The sequence below is a fragment of the Bombus huntii genome, unplaced genomic scaffold (genome assembly GCF_024542735.1).
Source record: "Bombus huntii isolate Logan2020A unplaced genomic scaffold, iyBomHunt1.1 ctg00000144.1, whole genome shotgun sequence".
NCBI classification, from domain to species: domain Eukaryota; kingdom Metazoa; phylum Arthropoda; class Insecta; order Hymenoptera; family Apidae; genus Bombus; species Bombus huntii.
The window spans coordinates 84,067-111,242 of record NW_026099389.1 but is presented as its reverse complement, the minus strand read 5'-3'; the positions used below and the strand labels follow the sequence as shown (position 1 = coordinate 111,242).

The window sequence follows — 27,176 nt, the reverse complement described above, 5'->3', positions numbered from 1 at the left end:
CAGAAAAATTACTGAAAATTCTCAACGCGAGAATTGATTGTAATTTCAACAAATAAATAAAAAAAAAAAAAATTTACAATAATCTCATGTAAGAAAAAATAAAAGGGATAAAAGTAGTACAGAAGATAGAAAAATCTATAAAACTGGTGGCTGGGAAATAGAAAATATATAAATTTATGTTATTAGAGTTTAGTACTTCTGTCGATCAATGTGTTACGACCGTTCGCGGAGAGACGCAGTCGCAGTAGCGAGAGGCGTAAATTCTCGCTACGATTCGGTGAATCGACGCCGCGAAGTAGTCGTTCCCCTGTTTCGGTTAAGATAAGAGGTGGTTAAATGAATATGACACTGTATAGTAAGTGATATTTCACCGTTTATTCCAACAACTTATAACGAAGGCAGTTACGCTGGTGCGTATGTACGAGATTTTTTTTTTTATTTATTTGTTGAAATTACAATTAATTCTCGCGTTGAGAATATGTACGAGATGAATGAGTGGCTGATCTGTGGGTGTGTCCTACCCGGTGGAAGGGTATTGACCGTTCGAAGGATGTGAAATCAGAACTGTCTTGGGAGACGATGCTGTCTCGGAGGAAAGCTAATGATAGGTGTGTCTAGCGCACGGGACCATCGGATTTGTTGGTGACGATTTTAGTTAGGAGAGTGAGGGAGTAGGCTTCGTCGTTAATTGGTTAGACGAAGGGTCTTAACCGCCCTCGAGAGAAAGTGGTTAGTGGGAGGAAAGTTGCAGCGTACGTGAGAAAAACTAACTTTCCCTTGTCCAGTCGGGGTAGACAATAGTCTTTAGAAATTCTTCGGAAACAGACGTTTGTTTGGTTTGAAGGACCTTTTCTAGGAAATCTATGAGATTTATGGAAGGTACTTGAAACTATGGAGGATACGCTGCGAGTATACGGTGACATCTGGTTGCCATATTGCTCGCGGTGCGACGTAACAAAATTTTTTTTTTTTTTTTATTTATTTGTTGAAATTACAATCAATTCTCGCGTTGAGAATTTTCAGTAATTTTTCTGGCGTGGCGCAGTGACATGGCTGTTTATTTACAATAAGTTAATACTTATTATAGATAGATATAATTTATGATCTATAAGTATTATAAGTAAGTGCATATGCTTAATTTGGATAATTAAATGAATCTAACGTTTAGGTCTAGCGGGTAGTGCCTCTTCAGCCTGCGAATCTGGTCCGTCGTATCGAGTAGTCCAGTGATTAGGGGGTTTCGGTGTTTGTTGATTCTTTTGCTGTATCTGTTGCTATATTTTGCTATTTCCTCTTTGACGGTGGGTATCTTGAGGTCGCGGTGTATTGTTTCATTGGTTACACACCAAGGTGCGTCAATTAGGGATCTTAGCGTTTTCGATTGAAAGCGTTGGAGTATTTCGATGTTGGAGTTACTTGCTGTTCCCCATAGTTGGATTCCGTAGGTCCAGACAGGTTTTATTACGGTCTTGTAGAGGGTAATTTTATTCTGTAAATTTAGTTTGGAGCGTCGGCCCGTGAGCCAATAGAGTTTTTTTAGTTTGTCCTTTAGTTGCTTCGTTTTATCTGAGATGTGTGTCTTCCACGTTAGTCTCCTGTCCAGGGTCATGCCCAGGTATCGGACTGTGTCCCTGCTAGGAACTGTTGCATTGTTGATGGTGACCTGGGGGCAGGTTTGTTTTCGGAGCGTGAAGGTTACATGTGAGGATTTCTTTTCGTTGACTTTGAAGCCCCATTTGTGAAACCACTTTTCCATGGAGTCGAGACTTCGCTGGAGAGTGGATGAGGCTATTACCGGGTCTGCGTGGGAAGCTAATAGCGCTGTGTCGTCTGCAAATGTCGCTATTGTTATATCGTTTGATATAGGTAGGTCGGCAGTGTAGATGGAGTACAGTAGGGGTCCGAGGACACTACCTTGGGGTATGCCGGCTTCTATTGGGAATGTTGCGGAAGTGGCGCCTAGGTATTTAACCATGAATTGTCTATTGGTTAGGTATGATTTTAGGATGGAGAAGTAGGGGTGGGGTAGGATCTTTTTAAGTTTGTATAGTAGCCCTTCATGCCATACTTTATCGAATGCCTGTTGGATGTCTAGGAAAACCGCTGAGCAATATTTTTTCTTTTCGAGTGTTTGGCTGATCGTATGAGTTAAGCGGTGGATTTGCTCTACTGTAGAATGATGTTTTCGGAAGCCGAATTGGTGATCTGGGAGTGTTTTCAAGTTCTCTAGGATTGGAAGGAGTCGGTTCGTGAGCATCTTCTCGAATAGTTTGGACAGGGTAGGTAAAAGACTGATTGGGCGATAGGAGCAGGTTTCGTGTATCGGTTTACCGGGTTTAGGGATGAGGGTAATCAATGAGATTTTCCAAGCCTTAGGATAGTGTTCCAGGCGAAGGATAGCATTAAAAATCGATGTGATGAGTGCTATCCCTTTTGTGGGAAGTTCCTTGATTGCTCTATTGCCTATTAGGTCGTGTCCTGCTGCTTTCTTGGGGTTTAGGCGACTGATTGTTTCTATAGTCTCAGCAGAGGAGAAGGGTTCGATAGGAGGGGACATTTGGAAGGGGGTGTGTAGGTATTCAGTAACGTCCGCGGCGGCTTGGGGGGAATGGGGTTTGAATACTTTTGACAAGTGTTTTGCAAACAGGTCGGCTTTTCCTATAGGGCTTCGCGCCCATCCACCTTGCGGACGGCGGATAGGTGGGATTATTTGTGGGGGGCGTGTGAGTTTCCTGGAGGCCTTCCATAGTGAGTAGTTGGCGTCGGCTGTGGGGGATAAGCTGGCGAGGTATTTATGGAAGCAGTCGTTTTTATAGTTTGTTAAGGTTCTGGATAGTTTTCTAGTTGCGTTGTTAAGTTTGCGTTTGTCCTCCGGTGTTCTGTGGGTCTGCCATACTCTTCTTAGTCTACGTTTTTCTGCTATTTTTTTTAGTATGTATTGTGGATATTCTTGTTTGCTGTTAGTTGGCTTTGTCGGTGTGGAGAGGCGGATTGCGTTTATTATGCTCGTGTTTAAGTATTCCGTGGCTGCTTCGATATCTTCCTTTGTTTTTAGTGGGGTGAAGGCTGAGGTTGAGTGTGTAAAGACTTCTCTGAAGAGCTGCCAGTTGGTGTGTTGGTTGTGAATGGAGCCATTAGGTGTACTCTCGATGATTGTTGAACTGACTGTTGCTATCACGGGAGAATGATCAGAGGAGAGATCAGCCGAGGAGTTGATCTGGACGTGTCTTGATGGGATATTTTTAGTTATGAAGAAGTCGAGAAGGTCGGGTATTTTGTTGGTGTCAGTGGGCCAGTATGTGGGTTCGTATGTGGTGAGGTAGTTGAGGTTGTTGTTTATTATGCTGTTTAAGAGGTTTTTGCCTCTTGCTGTAACCAGTCTGCTGCCCCATTGGATGTGCTTGGCGTTATAGTCTCCTCCAACTATGAATCTGTTGCCCAGGGTGTCCAGGAAGTTATCAAAGTCTTCTTTGGCGATGGAGTGTCTGGGAGGGCAGTATACTGCTGAGGTGGTGATTGAGCGATGACAGTCTTCTATTGCTACGTTTGTTGCTTGGAGGTAGTCTTTCTGGAATGGTGGGAGTTCGTAGTGCTTAATACTTGCTTTGATTATTATTCCGGTGCCACCGTGGGCCTTTCCGCTGGGGTGTTGGGTATGGTAGAATTTGTAACCATTTATTTTCAGGTAGCTCTTATCGGTGAAGTGGGTTTCCGATACGAGCATTACGTCGATTTGCTGGTGTTTTAAGAAGAGTTCTAGTTCACGTTTGTGTTGCGCTAGACCGTTGGCGTTCCAGAGAGCTATACGCCTTGGTTTTATTTTGAGTCGGGGCGTGCTAATTTTTCCACGATGAGTGTTAGTAGCGATAGCAAGTGATTTATTTGCCCCGATTGTTTCTCTATTAGCTTTTCGAGCCTTGAGGAGTTGTCTGCGTTTGGTGGGTTGGGGACACTGTATTGGGGAAGGTTCCTTTGGCTGTTCGGGTTATTTTGGATGCCTTGTACTGCTTGGGCATAGGAGGTTGAGGTGGAGATGAATTTGGTAGGACTGGGTGCTTGGTTGGTTGAGGGGGTTGGGGTAGTCGTGAATTTCGGCGGGCTGGGTGTTTGGTTGGATACCTCTTTTGCTCTGAGCTTAGGGTACCTGTTCGTGTATAGTGTTTTATATGCTGGGCAGCCTTTGTAGTTGGCAGGGTGGTCCCCTTGGCAGTGGATGCATTTCGCTGGGGTTTCCGGTGATTTGGCGCACTGGTCAGTGGAGTGAGAGCCTGCGCATTTAACGCAGCGGAAAGTATGGTTGCAGTATTTCTGCGTATGACCGTACCTTTGGCACCTTTTGCACTGCACTATTTCTTTTTTCGCGAGCGGTGGTTCGATCTTTACTATCGCGTTCATTAGGCGACTGATGTTGTATATTTCCTTGTTATTCGGTTTTTGTTTAATGTCTAGGAAGAATAAGGATAACGGGTCTTTCGAGACTCTATGCCTTATATTACTTACGTTGATGACTTCGTGGCCAAGTTTTGAGAGTTCGTATTTTAGTTCGTCTATGTCTGCTGAGTGGTGTATGTTTCGTAGAACCACCCGGAAAGGCCTTTCCTGTTTGAGTTGGTAGGTGTGGAAGTTGGCGTTCAGGGTCCTGAGTGTCTTGGTGAGTTTTCTGTAAGCTTCTGGGTTCGTCGGTAGTATTTTCACCTTGTTGTTGCTTATCTTAAGGTTATATTCCTCCTTGCTGGTATCTCTCTCTAGGGACTTGGTCATTGTCTGTATGTCAATGACGTCGTCTACAAATATTGGTGGGGGAGGGGGGATTCTCTGTGAATGTTGGTTTGGTGGCGGTTCTACGATTTCCATGGCGTCGTTTGAGGATTCCAATACGGCGAACCTGTTGTGTGTGTTTATTTGCGTTGCTGGTTCTATTTTCCTTTTCTTTGTAGTGTTAGCGTCGTTAGTGCGGAGAGTTCTGCTGCACTTCTGCCACGGGGGGGGGGGGGGGTAGCACGGGGTAGCTGCGAGTCTGCTCCGGAGAGCCTGGTCGCGGTTGCTGGGCCATCATCGAGCTAGTTAATTCGGAATGAACAACTAGTCGTGAGGCTGTGAGGCTAGTATTCGGGTTGGGGTTAGGTGCGTGGGATTTTCTTCTCCCTAGAGGGTAAGGGACACTTAGCTGCGTTCTCTTTCGACGGTTGGGCGACACGTGTTGTTTTCGAACTACGCTGGGCACTAGAGACACGTCTGCACGCTTCGGCACTCCACAGCGAACTGATTGTAAATTTAATATCATTTGTTCGCAATATTTGTTATTTATCTTTCCTTGAATTTGAAATTTCGCGCTTCAATGTTGTGTGTTGTTCGACGTTTTATCGAACGATGTTTATCGAACTAGTTTATGAATACATACATAATCATTAAAGAATCTATAAACCTTACTAGTTTGTTTTTACTAAGTTTTGTTACAGAAAACATGTTCTCATAAATTTTCAACTTTAATTTATGGAAATTTATTAACCTTAAACTATAAAATCATTCAATGAGTCTTTCCGGATGTTTTTATGTAGTCATGATTTCACATATCAGCACAGCTCCACCAATAGGATAAGAGTTACGTGGAAGCAACAGGGGGGAAGAAGAACATATAGAGATCTAAAGGTTATTTTTGTCTCATTCAAGTTTCTGTTAACCGGCTTGGAAATTTCCTGTGCTTGTTTCGACTTTGAAGTCTTAAAAAAAAATTGTAAGTAAATAGTATATATATAGTATATATATCCTGAATCAAAGTTTCTCTTTATAAATAATAAACCGTTTAAAAACTATATTTTGTATGTTTTTTCCTTATTCATAATTAAATAATAAATATGAAATACTTCTACAGAAAGCCGACATCCTTCAATTAACCGAACAGCAGATGATTTAAAAATTAGTAGTTGAAAGAAATAAATGTTATTACATGTTCATAATTGATCGATAAATTTAAGTATACAATTAGAAAATGTTTCTTCTTTATTGATAACTAAATAATACAGATAAGATACAAGATACTTGTACGAAAAGTCGGCGCGTCGTTCAATTAACGGAACAGCAGAGGATTTGAAAATTAGTAGTTGAAAGAAATAAATGTTATCATATGTTCATAATTGATCGATAAATTTAAGTATGCAATTAGAAAATGTTTCTTAAGTTTGGAAGAATATATAATCATGCTGAATGTTTTGTAGTTACGAAAGTTGTATACAAACATACATTGTACATACGACTAGTAATGGTACTAAATTACTGTTAGAGGGTCTTGGGTGTATAGAACCATATGGTTAAATTAATACTAGAGATAACGAATCGTGCGAATGTAATTAATATTTTGAAATGCGTTGTTTGCATTAATTGATAGTTTTCTTATAAACTTTTTTATAAACAATTTCATTGCTATAGAAAAAAGATAAATGCCGGTAATATGTCTATCCTACTTAAATAGAAAGTGCAATATTTTGTTATAATATTTGGCGCAAGTTTATACATTATTACATCCAAAAATAATATTCTTTTTATATCTAAGCTATATTAAAATATAAAGATACAAATAGCTATGCGAGTAGTTAGTAGTTGATGCTTTTTACTTAAATTGTCTTATACTTCATAATTTGTAATAATATAATTCTTGTCATCAATGATTCTTTGTTTTTACTTTGTATATATTATACTTCCAGGAAGATGCCGCTCTATAAATTGACTTACTTCCCAGTTACGGCATTGGCAGAACCAATCCGTTCTTCTTCAGCTATGCTAGTATTCCATTTGAAGATGAACGTATCAAAAAGGACGTCTGGCCAGAAATAAAGCCCTGTAAGCTTAAAATTTAAAGAAGTTCTGTTTCTTAAATCTCATCTTTCCTAATTTAACTAAAGTAGCTCAATAAAGTAGAACACAATTATGCAGAGTATAACAGAGATTATTGTTTACTCTCCATTGCTCTATAAGATATGTGGGAGAACAATAGGTATTGTTAAGGAGACAATGCCCTTTGCTTGCTGATAAATTATCAATAAATTAAATTATATCTTTCCAAAACAGATAACAGGAAGCTAGATATTTAAGAAGCATCATAATCTGTTTGTTCGATAGAATCTTTGATTCTATTAGTTGTATGTTTTTAGTGACTCCTTATGGCCTGCTTCCTATGCTCGTAGCTGATAGAAGGAAGGTTGCTCAGTCTACAGCTATTTGCCGTTACTTAGCCAAACAATATGACTTAGCTGGAAAGACTGACTGGGCAAATCTTCATATTGATGCCACTGTTGATACTATTCATGATATTCGTCATAGTGAGTATCCAGTGCTGTTTTGCATAAATCTTATGAGAATCTTGATAACAGATAGTACATATCTGTTCAGGTATTTATTAGTTGAAATCCGATTTAATATTTGATTTAATCGAACGATACACGTATGTCAACAATACAAGACAAAGGATTAAAAAGGATTGTAATTCTATCTTCAGTATCATTTAAATTTCGCACAACACTGTATTCAAATTAGTATAACATTAGCGAATAGTATTTAACTGAAAACAAATTTTCAGAAATTGCCGCCTTCCACTATGAGGAGGACGAGAAGGTCAAAGCTGCAAAACGCAAGGCTGCTGAAGAGACGCTGCCGTTCATTTTAGAACGTTTGGACCAGCAAGTGAAGGAAAATGACGGCTACTTCTACGATGGTACTCTCTCTTGGGCTGATTTAACATTCGTTGCTCTGCTCGATTATTTGAACTTTATGTACAAATCTGATCTGATCGAGAATTACGAGAATCTGAAGCTGCTGGAGAAAAAGGTCCTCCTTCTGCCCAAGATCAAAAACTGGATTGAGAGACGCCCAGTTAGCGAATTCTAAACTTCACGATTGCTTATGGTTTTATAAGCGTTTAAAGATTGCGGTCTTAGTGTGTTGAGAGAATGAAGAACGAATCGTGTTGATGGAAGTTTGTATGGAATATACTGATTGCTTTTAACATTCATTAGTTCCAGTTATTACCGATATTTTTGTCATTTAGTTAGGGTTTTCCCTTTAGATTACGTTATGATAGAGAACTATTATTTGTGTATTCCTACAGAAACATACGAACTATATAAACTGTTGACACGATGTTGTGCTTTTGTATTATAGAGATAATAATAAAACCATCAGACGATCATTAATTATGTTTTTTATTATATTCATTAAGAATTGAAGATTACCTCCTTGGTGATCTTGATAATATCGTATTTTACAAATGTTGAACAAAAAAGAATGTATGATTATTTTATTCAATACGTTATGAGGGTTGCTTTAAAAAAAATACGAGTTACATATTTCTTTGAAAAAAGCATGATTTTTATCGATACAATAATGTTCTTCTGTTATCGCTTTAAAGTTGAGTACTTCGTTGATTACACGAGAGAACTCGCCTGCAGCGAACAAGATACGACCGTGTGTAAAGTAATTAATCTGTTTGCTCGTTGCTAGCTACACATAAGGCTTGCGTAAAAAAAAATATGCATTTCAGTTCAGGCGGAGAATTATGTAGGAAGTCATTTTGTCGATCAATAACTTAGTTAATAAAAGATCAAATTTTCATGTACATAAATGTAAGTAACGTTCAAGTATTAATCATTACATACAATTTTTGTATAATTCGATATCTTGGTCACTTACATCTTACAAATGATATATAGATAATATTTATGAGATACATTGGAGCTATCTTTTAGTTAACGCCATTTTTTCTTGTTTTCTCTGTACTTTTACTATTCTTCCAAAAATATCAAAGGATCGATGACTTCAAATTAAACTAGAATTGCTTCGGTATATTGTCAATCAATGGCTATTTGTATTCACATCTATATCAAAGGAAAACCGATTGCAAAATTAATTATCCTTGCAACTCCGCAATCTGAAACTATGTGTGATCGACCTTGAAGATGACAAATCTCAATGTTTGAAGTAGTACAAAAAGATGATAATTTAATTTCGCTTTATCAAACTGTACAAAATTTGTATACACATACAGAAAAAAAACGGAGTTCAAACATTAATCAACATGAATTATCGGTTATTATTGCTGAGTAATTATTAGGATTAGAGTTTTGGAGTATCGATCGTATCGAGTTTTAACTATCGGTTTCCGCAATTTATTGTTTTTCTAAATTATGTCTAAATGGTATCAGTTTTTGAATATTTTATAGTTTACACTCCAACATACTGACGTAAGCTATCGAAAATAATTGTAAATTATGCAATATCATTTTTTTCATATTTTATAATCTAAATTTTAATCTATTTTTTGTATTTAACATCCCTTTTTTATTGTTCTTGTACGTTCTTCAAAAAATCTTAATTTTTTTTGGATAAAATCTTGTGTGAATTTACAAAAAATACGATTCTTCGTTTAATTTTTTTCCCTTATTGTCTTTACATATTTGGAGTTTAAACGCGTTATAAGTACGTTTTTTTTTTAACATGATTACGTAGAATTCTTATTCTGAATAAATTATTTGTTTCCGCTTCATAACTGTTTCTAAATTACAGTGCATTTAATCTTGAAATGCACAGTAACATTTTATACTTTTTACGTTCTAAGGAATTTTCAGGATCGGTTAAAAATTAAATTACAGTAATGGTAATACTCAATATTAATGTCAGACGTGGATACTTCACTGTTTTGTATAATAATTTGTTATCTTGGCATCGATCAAGGTATTTAATATACAAAGCGTACAGATTAATAATGTAATATCGTAGAATAAATTTGAATTAGAGATCGGTTGAAAATAGAAAAAACCGTGTACGTCGTCCTTCTGTGGTTCGTTTACATTTAAGAGCGCCTATGTGACTAAAGTCACCTAGTTCTTACAGAGATATGAGAAAAACAATAAAGAACGCTAGAGCAGAAGGACGGTTTCGGGTTCAAGGAGCGATGACCGAGAGGTCAGAGTATGCGAGTCGAAAAGCGAGTGTGTTGCGAGAGTCAGAGCGAATTGAGTCGTTGAAGAGTAGAGTCGTTAGAGCTAATTGAGTCGTTGAAGAGTAGAGTCGTTAGACGTTTCGAGTCGTCGAAGAGTAGAGTCGTGAGAATTGATAGAGTTGTTAGAGAGAGAGAGTGTGTGTGTTAGATTCGTTGTGACGAGAGTGATCAAATAACTGTAAAGTTATTTGATATAGATACGAGTATTGCATTTAGTTTCCGTTAAATATCGTTCTCTGTCCAATTTATATCCGTATATTCAGTTTAATATTAATAAATTGTAAGTAATCGGGAAAAAATTTCTATCCTTATTTTCCGATATTACAATAAGAATTTTAATTAATCCTTCTTCTATAGTATTCACCGTTCTTTTCGAGCTCGTACCATTTCAAATAGACTTTCGAATAGATTTCAAAGATTTGTCTGTTCAAATAAAACGAGATCTTTTTTATTTCCCTATCAGTCGTCCCGTTACTGTTCCGTAGTTTCCAACAGATTGCAGATTCGTTTAAAAAACATTTGTAACGAAAAACAAACCCACTCGCAGAAATGTTATTCAATATCGCATATATAACTTTCATAGACATCCTCCTCTCATTGCTATCATTGTAAACAGATTGAAACTTCGTTTGCAAACACTCGCGATTAAAAAAAAAAAAGAAGAATTAATCTTAAACAATTTTATCTTGTGTTCCATTTATAATTTTCATAATTGTCTTCCCGACGTTGTATCATTTTAAATGGCTTTTTTCTATCCATCTATGTTGCAGCGAGATCAACGGTCCTAATTACTAAATTGCACGATGTGTTCATACAAATTCACTTTTTATGAACGCGATGAAACGGAATGAAACCTAAGTAGAGATTTGTTTTCTCATCAAGTGTAACGAGTTTTATACTTTGGATAGATTGCCTCGTTGTGAGAAGGTCTTAATCGTTTATAATTGCGATTAAGTAATTGCAATAAGTCATATTTTTAAGAAACGTTCTCACATGCTGTCACACACTCTAATTAGAAAAGGATCATGAAACATTCGGTTTATGATATTATTTGTTTGTAAATCTTCCTGCTTCCGGAAACTTTTTTAAATATGAAAATATTTATATACAAAATGAAATATTTTTTTCAATATCAACACTTCTTGCGTTTATGTTGTCCTAGTCAGAATTATATTATTTCGTGTATCCTGTTGCTTTTTATATGATAGTCCTCCCGTTGGCCGCGGATTCGTTATCAAGCCTGAGGCCCTCGTCACTAGTGTCACTATCGACAATAAAGGTACCCCACCCGCGACCGGACGATGGAGAACTCCAACACGGAATCGCAATCTCCCACGAGCCCTGCCCGGGAGGGCGCCTCGAGCTCGGACTCGGAATGTGACTCGAGCTCGGCCTGCTCATGAGGGACCACCCCCTGAAAAACAGCGCACTGTATTCTGCCCTAAACCGTGCCCTAGGGGGTCCGGCAGCGTATTGGCTTACGCAGATAATGAACGGCGACGAGCTCACCTGGCCAGATTTTAAGGAACAATTCGCCGCGCACTTCGGTGGCCAAGAAGTAGCAGCCGCGTCGCTAATCAAGGTAGCCGAGGAACTACCGCGGGACGGCGAAACACCAGGAGCGTACGGAAATCGTATCATCACCCTCCTGGGGTCGAAGTGGCGAAATTCAACTAGGGAAGAGGTACTCGCCGCCACCGCCCTCCATCTGCTGGGCTCGCGCGATGAACGTTTTAAACGACTAGCACTCACGAGTGACATCACGTCGGTGAAACAATTCCAAAGAGAAATGAAGCCCTTCCTATACACGGAGTGGCCAACGCCCCCGCCGTGGAGGTCATTAGCGAGCTCCGGAAACAAACGAGGCAGGTCACCCGCCCCCTGGACCAGGTGTGGCCACTGCGGTATTTACGGACATCCGACATTCGAATGCCGCAAGAGGGCGAAGTGGGAACCGAAGAAGGACCCCCGACGCCCGGAGGAAAGCCGACCGGTTGCACCACCAAAAGCATTGTGCTTTCACTGCCACATGCCGGGACACATCGCGTCTCGCTGTCCATCGCGGCGAGAAGAAAAACATTGCCCCGAGGACGAGCGCCGGGTCGATGCCTGCGTGGTGGAAGCCCCGACGGGTAGACTAAGCCAGCAGGCCACACACGAGGACGTGTAAGTGTCAGGATGGCCGAGTCGGAGACGAAAGGACGCCGGGGCCCCTCTGGAACTTCAGGACAACACCCTAACCTTGCAACCTAGACCCTAATATAGCCATGACGAAACAATCGCAAGTCCAAACCGATAGCAATCGTACGTCGATCGGAGGATCGCGTGTACAGAGACACTCGACCGGAGTCTTGTTTCGGTGGCGTCGTTGGGATGACGAGCAGTCTTGCTAGAGAGCTGATCGGTGAAGGAAGTCGAGTGCCTTACGAGCAGGGAGTGGTGCACGTGTGAGTTAGAGCAAGGGAACCTGTCCTCCCGTTGGTCACGGATTCGTTATCAAGCCTGAGGCCCTCGTCACTAGTACGCTCCCAATATTTTCTATTTGAGAAAACATACTTGTTGCTATTGCAACTACAAATATTTTTACAGTCGACGCTTTTGCCGTGAATCATTGGCTAACATGTAAAATCGAGAAAAAACATGGTTTATTGTGATGGAAATGTGGAAAACTGCAAAACCGATATAGAAGGGAAAATAAAGGAAAGGAAGGTAGGGATAAGTAGAAGCTTGGGCCCAAGTTTAATTCACTGAAACCGAGCTGCTTGTATTATCACAAAACAAAATTGCCAGTACGTCATTTCCGTACTCTCGTCCTCGCGAAAATGGTTTTGCTCGTTAAGAAAAAGCGAAGAGACAGGGAAGAGAGGAAAAAGCAAACGGAAAGCGCTTTTAAAAAGCTGGCGAACCGTGTGTTACCACGACGAGACACGCGGTGCTATTTGTTGCTTTAAATTGTGTCGCAACTCGTTTTTGAGATCTTTGCCAGGGACGCGTTAAAACACGCTGCAAATATATTTCTGGCTTTTCTGGGGTTTAACTGAAATATGACAAATAACGTTGTAAAACATATGTACTTATGACTTACAGAGTAATTGAGTGTACAAAATGTAATAGCCAGCGATTTAGGGCTTAAAAGATCAAAAGAAAAGAAAAGAAAAGAAAAGAAGAAAGATAATATGTTGCGGCAGTTTAAGTCGATCTAAGAAAATAGATAACGGGAGGGGGGAGGGCAAAGCTAGTTAATCTGGAAAGAATCCAAACGTCAATTTCAAGCATTTACAGAGAATCATGCGGGCTGGTTAAAGTCGTGAGTTGAGCAATTATCCCGCGTTAGGTTCAATCAGGTTAGTCCCACGCGAAATTGATCCAACCATGCGAAAACGAGTGTATTCTGATTTCTGTCGCAGATACTTCTGGCTAGTGCACTTCTTTTACGCTTCTCATCGCGACTTCTGACGACTAACGAAGATGTTCGGCATTTTGACACTCTACATGAAGATGATGATAATTGCGGTCTGTGTACCGCCTACCCTTCCTTCTATTCTTCCGTTAAAGACTGGTAAGTTGATACTGATTAATTATGCGATCGAAATCCTATATAATGGCTACAAAAAATATTTGCATCATTATTCTCGTTTCCTAATGAATCGCTGTTTTAATCAAGTTTTATATTGCATCAAATTTCTGTAGTTACACGAAAGTACTAAATTATAGAAAACTTGATATACACGGATTTAATTAATTGATAAATTAGTCAATATATAGGCATTATTATTTATTATATTATATATTATAGGCATTATATATTAGTAATGTATATATACACTTTTGAATTTTAGCTTTCTATTATTCTTATATCCTTTAAACGTCATTTCAAGCTACAAGCGACTTTAACTCAAATAGCTCGATTTCAAGTTCTAACGTATACTGTAAAGCACACTTGCGAAGTGAAACAGTAAACACGATATGAAAACTCTCTCCCCAGTAAGAAATCGAATATCCAATTTCAATCGTGCTTCATCGATGAAGCATCAATGCTACGTAGAAGCATCGTGGCAGCCGCAATGCGGATCCGTTACGGATCCGAACAAAAATTTCCTGGCACGATCGTTTTCGTAACGCTATTAACCGTTTCAGTATCAGGGATGTTTTAAAAATCCGTATCGGATTGTACCATGAAGCGCAATAGCGCTTCGTTTATTTATTTACGAGAAGTGCCGATCAACTCGATTGCACTGCTCTTTTTTTTTGTCGAAACATACCGTTCAACGCGTTCACGCTTCACTTCATCAGCTATATCAGAAACGTTACACTAAAGAGTCAAAAGGTTGCCAAATATTCGTGCTTTACCTTTTGTTTGTGTGACGTTCTGTAATTGGTTTTCCAATTCAAGAGGTAATTTATACATTAGTTTTTTCTTTATTTGATTTACGATTATTTGAAAGAAAAGTAATTACGAGAGGAAACTCTGATAGACTAGCGGCAAGCTACGTTCGGAACCGAGCGCGTTGTGAGTTGACAGTCATAACCAAACATCGCGACACAGTTCACCACACTACGCGTACAGCATGATCACGCTGAGTGGCGTTGAAACGGTTAACGTAACTGCGCGTACGACCGTCGAATGGCAAAGATATTCAAGCTGAGAATCGTTTTCAGATGCTATAAACAACAGCTGTGCTGACTTTCAAGGAGAAACCATTCGACATAATCTTACGTTTGAGCCGGGACCTTCGGTTTGCAGTTTCTGCGTCTGCTATAATTCGAGGCTGAAGTGGTGCCAGTCGATCGTATGCGACCCGCCCGTAGTGAGTATATGCTCATTACTTAAACACTTAACACAACCAGAGAGAAACTAAAGCACACCGTTAACGCTTGCACGCTGGTCGTTAAAGCACATGCTACGCGAATAGGGTACACAGCGATTCATCTAACTTGCCTTGAATTACTTTTACAAAGAGAAACATGGACAGGAATAATTTTTTGTTACGAGTCGTTTAATTTATTCGTTCGTTAGAACGATTGGTCTGACAAATTCAAAGTCTTGTTCCGTATAAATATTTTTAAACAAGCACGTCATAAGCTTTGTATATTTTTTTTTATCGCAACGAAACTGTTCAGAGAAATGTTGAAATTATTAATTACAAAAGAAGACATTTACGTTGTAAAAATGTTAGCGAAAACATTTGTGAAAAAGTTACTTTGTTATAAATTCTACAAAAAGAAATATTGAAAATCACGCCCCATTTATTCAGTTGCACGTATGAAAAGTATTTTGCTTTCGCGCAAAAAAATCCCTTAAGGATACATATTTTATAATAATTGGAGTGTCAAAGTTATTACGCGGATTGGCGTACACGTGCCTTTTAATGAAACTAGGTTATTCATTTGTTATTCGTTCCTAACTTTCAACTTTATGATTTTTGCGGAATAAAATTTTATATTCCGGTTCAGTTTATAAATGATTCATTTTGAATTTAATAAAATTAGAGTTACAGCAGTGCAATTTAATAAAGAACAAATAATCATTTGTACTTTATTAAAATGTTCTTTTAGCGTCTCGTTTTAATATTTCTCTAATAATATTTTGTTAACCGTTATATTTAAATGAAGGTTTTCAAAGCAGAGACGTACTTTAACGTAGGAAATGGACGTACATTTATAATGAGAATTCAGAAGCAAAAATATTTCATACAAAAATAAATATTCCCCATGTGTAAATAGCTACGTTATGACTTTTATATGTATCTAACGTTTTTCCATGCAAGGTAACGTATATTTGCTTCTTCGCTTCTTCGCTTCTGAGTAATAAAACCTGGCATTCATGCGGCTGATAGGTAGTTACGCGCTGACAACGAAAAACATAAAATGAATAAAAAGCATGAGCCATCCTATAAAAAAAATAAAGCTGCTTTTATCTTTCATTACATATTCGTCAGAATATTGTTAATAAATATTTAAGTTCAGATTTCAGCTTAAATAAATGCATAGGATTGGACATTTATTTATATATGTATCTGTGAACGCTTTTTGACATAAAATTTTTATAACGACTAAAATGACATATTCCGATATTAAATTAATTTGATGAGAATAAAAACTGAATTTTTTAAACGAGATTTTGTATGAAGTTACATTTATTGGGAAAAATTCATTCTTTTATAATATGATAAAACGAGACTCATAGTCTGTATAAATCATTTCATGGAATATTATGTGTATGTACATGTGTTCTACGCTTTTATTATAAAAATGCTAAATGAACATAACGATCAAATGCATCGACAAATGCATTGAACATATCGATTGTTATTTTGAAAAATTGATTATCTTTTATTTGTTTCGAACTACAAATTGATTGAGACATTCGTGTTTGCTAAATTGCGAATTTAACGCAATGAAGTCGTCTGAATGCCTTGCGAGCATGTAAATATAGCGTCGAAATATAGGTCAATTACTTGAGGTTGGAACTGAAAGAAAGAGAAAGATGGAGGAGGTCTTGCCTTTGAATGCTGGACACTTCTAAAGCCCACAGTTCGCTGAAATTGCCAGAGAATTCAATTAAATGGCAAATTAAACCATTGAACTGAATCTGTTTCCAATCGTGAGCTTGGAGGTTCTACCCTTTGAATTTTTAAACCAGTCACCCTTCTTTTGTACGTATGGTAACGAATATAATTCATAAACTAATGAAGTGTGTAATTCAATTGAAAGCTCTTTTCACTGAATTCAGTTTAGACTAAGAAAAATGATATAATAACGAAATTATCAATTTACAATTTATAGAGCGTATACTTTATTCGAAAGTGAAGTTTATTACTGCAAATATTAGTTGGCTATTTATAGCCTGTTTGAAAAGGTGATTTAATTTCGATTGATTTTGAAGTTTTTGTTGGTTTACTCAGGTTAATTAATCTCCAATAAAATAGAAATACCAATCCGGTAGTATAATTGCTTTCTTGCTTATTACTTTTTTACTAATTAGCGATGCACGATTCCCCACCAGTAAATATTTTTCCATCGGGAGAAGTCAGGTCGAGAGATGCAAGATTTATACGCTCGTTCTGTCAGTTATCCTATTGTCAAGTTATAGAACATTATGGAAATTGCCAATTAAAGTCATAAAAAACAAAAAATAAGGAAGTTCGTTAAAATATGTGATTTTCCAATCAAGATATAGAATTTATTCGAGTAATATAGATTACGGTAGAGATGGTGACGGTAACAATGAGTGGACTGATTCTTCGTGCGAAAACAAATTGGAAGCGCAGAGCGATGTATTGTTTCAGCGAATATCGATTTTAAAGCACGGTTTTAAAGTACGTGTGCGTTTGACTAGGTGTGTTAATTAATATTGCTGTCTGATTTTCGGTATGTAAATACAATATCTACATATCTTTAAACTTATGATAATTGAACTAACAATTTTTTTAAATTTAAATTAAACATGATAATTGAACTAACAATTTTTTTAAATTTAAATTAATATTTATCCTTTTAAATGCAACAATTTTTTTTAATAATAACTTCACGCGTAAGTCAGCTGCGCACATATTTGATCGTTCTTTAAAGCTTGAATCTCTGCGAAGAGAAAAAATCTTTCAACCAACAAGAACTGGTTCTACGTTTTCTATCCATTTCCTTCCAGATAAATCTCTCTATCTAAAATCCTTATTTCCGTATTTCCTTGAAAAGGTTAAAGTCGTTTTGTATAAAATCCAACGTAGAGAAGAAGGAAGATCCGCAAAAGATTCTTTCAGCTTTCCCTATGTTTGAGCTCGAATCAAAGCAATCCTATTCCCAATAGGGTGACTATGCGTTTAACTTCTCATAGAATCTCTTTGATTCCGTGTGATACCTTCGGTGTTTTTGAAGTATGTAATTGATGTCGTAACGTCGACGCTTTGCAGTGCGAATTCAATTTTGAGTTGCAATTTCCCTGTTTGCGTGGCAAAAGCATAAAATCGATAGCGCACGTTTCGATAAACACGTTTTCTTTGCTGATGGCGCACTGTAAATATAAATATTTGAATAAATATCGCGAATTTCATGTTGCTAAAAGATTTATACTATTTATTCGTAAATAACTGTTGGATATGTTTAAGTTGAAACCACTGCATTAGGTCTTTTTTCTTGTTTAAAATTATTTGTATTGGTAAATTGAATGAAAGTTCTAACATGTAATTTGTTCTTCTTTTATAAATAGTTTACAGAGGATAAAGCGTGGGTAACTCACGACTGTCGCGATCATGACACTATACATACCTATGTATAGCACGTATACTAAGCTAACTAAAATAGCAAGTCAGAGAAATGGAAACTTAGGAAAATCTAAAGGAAGATAAAACGTTCGAGCCTTGCCAGGAATATAAGATGCTAAGTAATCTTCCTAAGTAATCTCCTCCAGCTTTTTCTAGTTTGATCAATAATTATTAGTACATGTTAGGAAAATAAATAGAATTTTTGTTCTCAAGCGAGGTATAATTTAAATTTTGTATGTACACAAAAATGTTAAATATCTGTAATAAACATGGTATAATCAATTTTTTTACATAAAATTATATTGTATAGGCTATTGTTATTTAAACATTTTAAATTGGATGAAGGTAAAAAATGACGCAAATAAAACGTAGGACATACCGCTACCTCTTCTATTAATTATGCTTCGTTAAACTATGATTACAGAGGATGGGTTTTTTGATAAAATGACATTCTGACAAATATATATAGATCGATATATATATAGATATAGATAGACAAATATATAGATTCTTACAACAGTAGTTATGAATGAACAGTAGTTATTGTATCAATTCCGTTCTTCAGAAGCTTCATTTGTGAAAAGACAATTCGCCAGAATATGGATTCACTGTAGTTATAGCTATAGGATTTCAATCTAGTTGACAGACTTGCTTTACGTAGAGAATATCTGTCTCTTGTTCTACCTTATCGCGATTCTCTCCTCATCTTATACGCTTTGTCGAGCAAAGTAATATTGGCATATATCTCGGCTCTGGTTACAATCATTAGTTTCCGCCTAAACGGTTAGAATCACATAGCTCGCGCTCTACTCTCGTTTATTCAACATTCAGGCCATATGGTCGCATGCGACGAGTTTTATGTTAATTCCGACCGATTACAATACCTTTCTTTCGTTTACAAGGAACGACGAGACTGGGAGTTGCGTGATTTCCAATGCAAAAGCCGCGATATCTGCACGATAACCTAACCTCAACCGATTTTGTTGTACTATTCTTATGTGGACTTCTTTTGTACCACTTTCGTAACAAAAATAGAATACGTAGAACACAGCATTCCGTTATGCGATATTGTCGATTCCTAACATCCGAAAAATCAGAGATAATTTTTTCCCTACAGTTGTACATTTGTGTGAAAAATTACGAACGTAAAGTTGTTTGGTGCATGCACAGTCCTCCCCTCCCCTGCATTTGCGTGGACATGCTAGAAAGATTCACTTTTCCACGGTGAAACTGTATGAAATGTATTATAATTTCATTTTTACAAAGGTCGAACATCCTACTATGCATAAATTTAATATTAATATAAGCAGGTTTCGTGTTAAGTATTACATCTGACGTATAAGCACACGTGTGTACGAGCCTTGGTTTTAAATGTCTTATAGTAGACACCGAAAAGATTATTCAGTTGGATATCTGACTCAACATCAATATTTTACTAGGAGATAACATGTTAAGAACACGCTGGTGGATGGCATGGGAGATGATGAATGAAGACATACTTCTGTGAGATACATAAAATAGTAGTCAGAACGTATTTTGGCGCTTGGGGACAGCAACAGCTGGTGATACTGTCATACACCTCCATTTATAAACTTTCGAAAATCGATGTGACCTTCAAACTTTAGTGTATTCTGTTTCACAGCACAAAATGTTTCCGAAACGTACGTTTATTGTTACAATGAACTTGACTAATGGCTCTGAAATACTATCCTTGAAAAAACAATGGGGGAATTGGAGCAAAAAAAAAGAAGGAAATAAACAAAGACCTTGTTGGTTCGTAAAAATAAAATATGCTACAGGAAAAACTTTTTCCAACGGATTGAGATGCGACAAGCTTTAAAAGCTATGACGCGAATCGAGCGTTTGTCTACAAGAGCGCATTTTCGGTGGATATATAGATATACATGTATATGTGACGAAATATACTAAAGCAATATTGACCCTTTGTCGCTGAAAGTATCAAACTACAAAACTTCCTTTCAAATTTTCAGAATAAGGAAATCAGGATCATGATAAATAATTGAAACATAATTAAAAATAATATATCTTCTCTATAAGATAATGAATACATTGGTTCATTTAATTTTTATGGATATTCAAACGCTTCTGTGAAATAAAACGTCAAGATTATAGAGTATAAAATTCATAGCTATGAAATAACTAAAACTCTGATGTATTATTAAAAATATACGTTAGGTTGTATGTAGTGATACATACAAAGATTACATGTACAAACCCATAATTAACACAATGCTACCGCAACCATTCTGCAATCTACCTTGCCCAAAACACTCTTCCAGTCACCTCCAAACTCTTCAATTCTCTCCACCTAATCACCCACAAACCATTCACAAACATGCAATTCTCGACAAAAGAAGAACTTATCGTCAGTTGTCCTTAACATCTCGTTCATTCATTTGGTCCCTATCCCCCTATTTCCTCCCACTGTGATGATCGCACTACATTTTTCCACATTTTCTACATTTTTCTCTATTCTATTCTCTGGATGACCTGAATTCTCGAGCAGTCGAGTGACGATTGATCTGTACAATTGATCGATTTCTTTTTACTACAGCCATGCAGAAAATTTCGTCTTGGAAAACGATGTTGTGATTTCGAATGCCTGGACCACGTAAAGAACATTACCGGAAGTGGTAAAATTTATGTCCTTGAGTATAAGAAATCCTCCAGCTCCTCGACTCAGCGACAAACGCTACTCTGGGTGATGAGCGTAATGGTGCTATTGCGGCTAGTTTAATTTTTCAACAAGGATCCAGATGGCGCCGTTGACGGAATTCTTTCGCTATAAACGTCAACGATCAACATCAGCCATCAGGCAATTTCATATTTGTGACTTATTTCTTCTGTGTTATTTCTTCTAATTTTATTGTTAGTTCTTCAATTTGTATTCCAAAAGATTGAACTCTTTTTACGCGTGTGTGTGTTTTTCTTTTTTTTTGTAACTCGTCGAATTGCAATTCTAATTTTTGCACTTCCTCCTTCATGTCCTCTATGTGTTTCTCGAACTCTTGTGTCGTCCTGTCTTTGTCGGAACATTCTACTTGAAGATCAGCGAGTTGATGCTCGGGATCGTAATTCAATTTTTGGTCGTTAGCAGTAATAAGCTCACGTAACTTCACTTTTGAACTTGATCTTGTTTGGTCTTGATTGTGTTTTCGTGGTGCTTGTGGTGTTCTAAAAGTAATCGTCACGTTACTTGCATTTTTAGTGCACATTGATACACTGCACTCTGCAGTTCTCCTATTTTCAAACTTGCTTCATTTAAGGTAACTTTATGAATTTCCGATTGATGCTTTAACATTTGATGTAAGTCTCCTATTGCTGTTTCACGTTCTTTCAACTGTTCATTAAATTCGTTGTTTAGCATATCCACTCGAGAAATTCCGAGTTCTTGAGCATCGTTTCTTCTTTTAGAAATTTGGCTTATTTTCTCTCGCCTGCTGCTACATGTTGCTGTCATTTTATCAACTTCTTTCTTCTTTTTTTTTCTTTTTTTTTTGAACTTAAAATCTTGATTTAAGGTTTGTGTTTCACTATATGATTTATTATTATTAACTAGTTCAACATTATTTTCAGTAGATTTTTTTCGCGTGATTTTTATACTTATTTAAATAGTTTAACACGAGCAAATGCATCGTACGTCAGATATACCATTTTTAATAAATTGTCGCCTTTACAACTCGAGTTACCTCTGAACGAGTCGCATGATTGATCAATAAGCCATGAGTAATTATGCAAATTCAGTTTTTTTTTCATCTATCTATCTGAATATTATAACAAAGACTTTACATTGAATATTTTATTAAAATTGTAAGTTTTTCATAAACGCTTCAAAATCCACAGTCTATTGATCAACTCCTCTATCCTTTCTCTTTCTCCTCACTAAAATAGATAAATTCCTAATGTAGTTTGTGGATAATATTTTTTTTTTTTTCTAAAGCAAATCACATTTATCATCTGATATATTTTTTGAAATAATTTCTGTCTGTACATTTTCTTCTTTTCCCTTACTCCTCTTTCTCTTTCTAATGAATTCTTTTTATTCCGTAAAATAGTTTTTGTATATTCAATTTTGTTAAGTGCAATCCTTATTTCTGATAACTTACTTTTATTAGATAATTCTTGTGAATCTTCTACTACATCTTCCATATCATTTTGAGTGCGGCTTCTACCTTCAGTAAATTTAATATCTTGAACCGTATCATTAATTTCAATAGCTCTTTCGGTATCAAGTAAATCGCACTTATTATTTAATATACCTTTTGAATTGACTTCTGTCTCTGTAGTTTCTTCTTCTGTATCTTCTTCGAGTTTTCTTCGTTCTTCTAATCCACCCTTCTCATTTTCTAGGATCTTCCTTGGTGTTACGCCGCCTAAAACATCTGCACGCCAGCCCGCGCCAGCTCGCACCACCGGACAACAACCAGCCTGCGTAACGTCACTTCGACCCTCAATAAACCTAAGGACCCACCATAACTTTCACTTCCCTGTATTGTTTCGCCATGTGTCTTCAATCCGTTTGTCTAGAAGAATTTCTAAAGCTTAAAAATATTCTCGAAACACAGTCGGTTTTTAGAGAGGTCCTTGGGTTTATTAGACGTACTTAAAACACGGAGAAAGCGGGTATGCACCCATTAGGAAAATCCGAATAGCCCTCTAATAAAACAAGCTATGTTTTCCTCACGCACACAGTCATCTATCCACCACGATGGTAGGAGACTTCCTACTCATCCCTTCGAGCAGTAGTGCAGGTCATGACCAATCGACACCGCGGTTCGTTACCCTCACTTTTCCTAACGAAAGTGGGGACAACGAATCCGCGTTCTTTAGGCACAGGGGCACACCCACACCGAACTTTTCTTCTGTATTAGAAAAAGAGCGACAGTCAGTCTAAAAACTAACGCCTAACGCGGCAGTCTACACATAGCGCGAGAGTCGCATACTTCACGAAAATCTTTTGTCGGTTCTCGGTGTTGTCGAACATACATCTTCTCTCCTAAATATATTATAGTGCTAAGTACATTAATACATTAATTTCCATTATAAGATCCCTGCTCTAGCGTACATATCTATCACATCTTCGTGCGACAAGTTGTTAACTATTTATTTCTCTACGTCAGTGTAATCTAAGTGTTGGAAATATATAATTTATAATTCAGTGAATCACAGTGTTATACAAACTCAATCACCCCTATTATCTCAACGGAAATCAGGGGATCGATCAATTCGTGGTGTCGATTGATATAATCGTACGACCCCCGTTGACGTCTCTCCTCGCGGTTACGTCTCCCCGCAATTGATCGGAATTTACACTTGTATTTTCATCTTCTTTAACTTCGACTTTATCCGATCTCCTAGGTCTGCCTCTATGTTTCGCTTCATCAGTTGCTATTACACCCGTTACTGCATTATCATTTTCTACAGATTTATACCTATCGCTATCACTAGCTGTGTTCGTTAAAAGAACTTCCCTTCGTTGACGAACTTATCAGTTGTTTCGTTTTCACTATCTGAAATTGATTTTTGTTTAACACCTCTTTTTTCTTCTTTGGCAAATTTATTTTCTACATTTTCCGATGCCTTTTGTTTATTAATTATTTCAGACTTGTCTTCGATTAATTTCGTCTTTAAAGCGCTTCGCAAAATTTTATTTGTGTTTGATTGTCTGGTTTGATTATAAACAATTTCTTCAAATTTTGGCGAAGTAGCAGGCTTTGCAGCAACATTATAACGACTGCTCCGTTTACTACTATCTAACATAGATGGAGATGGATTCTTGTCATCTTTATTCTCTAAAGACTTCTCTTGTGTATTAGCATCTAAATTTCTCGACATAAGATCTGCTGAAGTTTTTGATTCTGTAGTGTCACACGCATTTTTCGCTGTCATCATTTGGTCTTCTTCTATAAGCAAATGTTCATTATTGTAAGCATTATCTTTTGCTTTTTGTATGGATTCTAATGATATATTTTGTTCAACGTTGTCTATTGATTTTGTATCATTTTCAGCAGTTGATTTACTAACTGCTTCTAATTCCTTCGTTTCAATTTGGTTTTCTTTATTTGTATCGCCGTCCAAAATATTTCTCATTGAAATATTATCCTTCTTGTTATGATCTTTTTCTGCTTCTCCTAAACTTTTACTTTTTTTGTCAAACCATTCTTGTAAATTTTGAGTATCTTGTGACGAAGATGGTGACAAATCATTATACAATACTGCAATATCTTCTTTCCTTCGTTTCACAGACTCTTTCTGGTATTCTGTTGAGCTATTGACATCAAACATTAAGTCTGTTTTAATGAAAATATAATCCTGTGAAGCGGTGTCAATTGATACTTTCTTTTCATAAGAATTTTCTACATTAGACTGCAATTCTTTTGAAAATTCTTTCAAAACCATTTCTTCATTTCCCACAGTAACGTGTTTTCTCCAAGCTTTTGTTCAAATTATTAGAAACTAAACTACCCTGATAACTCCGACTAGTCGCTGCTTTAATAGTCTCCTTTAACAGTTTTCTTAACTTGATTTCGTTCTGCTTCTGCATAGCGTCTAGTATGGCCCGAATACTTGGATCCACACTAGTAGCCATAGGGCTAACAAAAGATGTGTCTTCTGATTTTTTGCTCATAGTGGTTATTGTACTGTTGTTGGAGTCTGTACTAGCGAAGCTATTGCGACGAGTACGATAATATTTAAAAGAATCCAGTTCTTTACCTGAATATTCTTCTTTTCGTGACCAGTTTCAATTTTGGTGATGACCGTAGTCCGCTTTCCGTAGAAGTCGTTTTCACGCAAAGTGAGCTGATCTGCAGAGGTCCGCTGATCCCTCAATCTTCAATGATGCACGTATGCCGAAATGCGTAATTTCGTTTTCTTGAAGTTGATGGATCCTGGCACGGATCGCCAAAATGTCACGTAAAGTTGGTACTTGGGTGGTAGTAAGAAGGCTGAGTCGTAACCCAACTACTTATTTTCCTTTATAAAACTTTATTATAAACACAAAATAACACCGAACCGGAGAATAGGTGTTGTATGAGTACAGCAACTGGAAGAGGAACAAGAACTGTCCAAGCTGGGTGAAGTCTCGGTTTATATACGTTTTGGTTTTAGGATGTTGAGGGGCTAGGTGTAGGTTATGATGTAGAAAAGTGTCCGAAGGTCGGGGGTCCATATTCTATCTCTGATGTGGACTGAGGTGCGTCACAGCCTTGGTGTATGCTATGATGATAAGGTGGTGATGTGTCCAAAAGTGTCCGAAGGTCGGGTGTCGATGTATTATCACTGATGTAGGTTGAGATGTGATTGATGTCACAAGAGCTTGGTCGAATATTAACTTTCAACAACTCTTTTCAAGCTCACCAGTCACAAGCCACGGTTTACTGAATACATCTTTTTGGAAAATCCTTTTTAGATTTTCGTACAAGGAACATGGTTTGTTTGACAAGGGATTTTCTTTTGAAGCAATTTGGGGTGACAAAAAGGTCTTTTTGTTAGGTAGCTTATCAATAAAAATGTTTTATTAATGACGTAACTGGAACGAATACTAATGAATTTAAATAAAATCGACGACCAAATGGAATATATCTTCTTTTCAATTTTCATAAATCGAAAGCCCTATGGATACGTATAAATGTTTCTTTTACTCGTAGTAAATTATTATTATTCTATTATACGTGTGTATACTACAGAAGGACCATACTAATAGGCACCAACAGCTTTCATCTAACATAATATTTTCATGGAATCTTATAATCATTTTCGCCTCATTGTCTCCGAATAAGTCGTATTTAACAACATTTCGAATTTCGATTTGTTGAAAAAGCCGCTCAATTTGATGCACAAATTTGACTTCGCAAATCGCCTTTTTGTACTCCCCGTACTGGCGAGAACGAAGATAAATGTTCGGCACTGAGCTACTGCTCAGTTGCTACGAGTTAATCCTCGTTTTGCTTCAAGTAAATGAAACGCTCTAATCTGTAAGACGTCCATAAGATTCGGTTGACGGTGGCTGTTTCGTGTTAATCGGTGTCTCAATTTTCTAATTTAATTATTGTGCTCGATTTAATGACATGGCGATCTGGTCCAAAAAAAAAAAAAAAAGTGACTCCTTTTTTTGCTTTGATATAAGATTTTTATTTTTACGTATGAAATATGGCGAAGAAGTAGTGACCTCTCTTTTATCGATGTAATCATATTAGGGGAACGCAGTAAATGGCTTCTGCAATATCATGGAACTATTCGTATCCCTCGATTAATCAAGTTCCCCTAGGTCAGTGGTTCTCAATTCTTGAAGCGTTTATCGATTAAAAAGTAGTTCTAAATCTTCTTCGATTTTCTCCAAAGAATTTTCAAATTGAATATTTAAGACAACATTTAATGAATTCAAATTGAAACGCCTTATTTTATCACGTAAACGATAATTGGGAAAGAGAAAGAATTCGTATTCTATATAGAATATATATTCCATGCAAAGTGTTCCAACAATTTTTAAACCTTTACAAATTTTCCACAACATACTAAAGGAATGTCAGTAATTTGTCATCTCAGTATGCCAATTTCCTTAAATTATGCCAATTGCCAATGTATGCCAATTTGTATAAAATTTAAATCCACCTTCTATTGGTAATCTAAAAATCATTACTTTCTTCAATAATATAGGAAATAATACCTTAAAAATTGCTCAAGAAATACGCAAAATGCGTCGAAGGTAACCGAGCCAAAAAGATAATAAATAAATAAATAAAAAAGAAATAAATGAATTTAATAGTAAACACGTGGGTACTTGTTGAAATTTGCACCATTTGACGCGAGCAAGCCGTTCGAAAGGAAAACACGTTCAGCCGCCAAAGCTGTGGAATTGAGATCACTTAATTCCGTTTGAATCCATCCATTCTCGTTTAATG

At 37.0% G+C, this 27,176-nt stretch overlaps 1 long non-coding RNA gene and 1 pseudogene across 1 annotated transcript; both read left to right on the top strand.

Annotated features, from left to right (window-relative positions):
- Window positions 1–6,701: 6,701 nt before the first annotated feature.
- LOC126877315 (glutathione S-transferase-like) lies at window positions 6,702–8,003 on the top strand (annotated as a pseudogene).
- A 6,519-nt stretch (window positions 8,004–14,522) lies between these two features.
- On the top strand, window positions 14,523–23,436 carry LOC126877322 (uncharacterized). Its single transcript, XR_007694930.1, has 2 exons — window positions 14,523–14,799; window positions 20,828–23,436. It is a non-coding gene; the product is annotated as an uncharacterized LOC126877322 (long non-coding RNA).
- The last annotated feature ends 3,740 nt before the right edge of the window (window positions 23,437–27,176 follow it).